Consider the following 281-nt stretch of genomic DNA (forward strand, 5'->3'; position numbering starts at 1 on the left):
TTTGCTTTTCGGCGTTTTGGGTGAGATCGAGTGTAGTATAGGTGTTTGTCAGGTTTATGTTTGATACGTTGACGGTGAGAGGACTTTTGTGTTAAACGGGGTTTTGGGCTCGGGAGTTGGGTCCAGAGCCTGATTCCGTCGGTTCCGAGCATCGTCCCGGTATTGCAGCACTTACTGGAACGGTGCGTCTTTTCTGGAAAGCCCCTGCGGTGGTGTCGAAAGCAGGGCTAAGGAGCGGTCTTGAGCGAGCTTTAGGCGAGTGCTCTCGGTTCCCGGGCACG

At 54.1% G+C, this 281-nt stretch overlaps 1 non-coding gene across 1 annotated transcript; it reads left to right on the forward strand.

Moving 5' to 3' along the window:
• Nucleotides 1-193, forward strand: LOC121057192. The gene has a single exon (XR_005813691.1). It is a non-coding gene; the product is annotated as a U2 spliceosomal RNA (small nuclear RNA).
• Nucleotides 194-281: the final 88 nt, after the last annotated feature.

The sequence above is a fragment of the Cygnus olor genome, chromosome 18 (assembly GCF_009769625.2).
Source record: "Cygnus olor isolate bCygOlo1 chromosome 18, bCygOlo1.pri.v2, whole genome shotgun sequence".
NCBI classification, from domain to species: Eukaryota; Metazoa; Chordata; class Aves; order Anseriformes; family Anatidae; genus Cygnus; species Cygnus olor.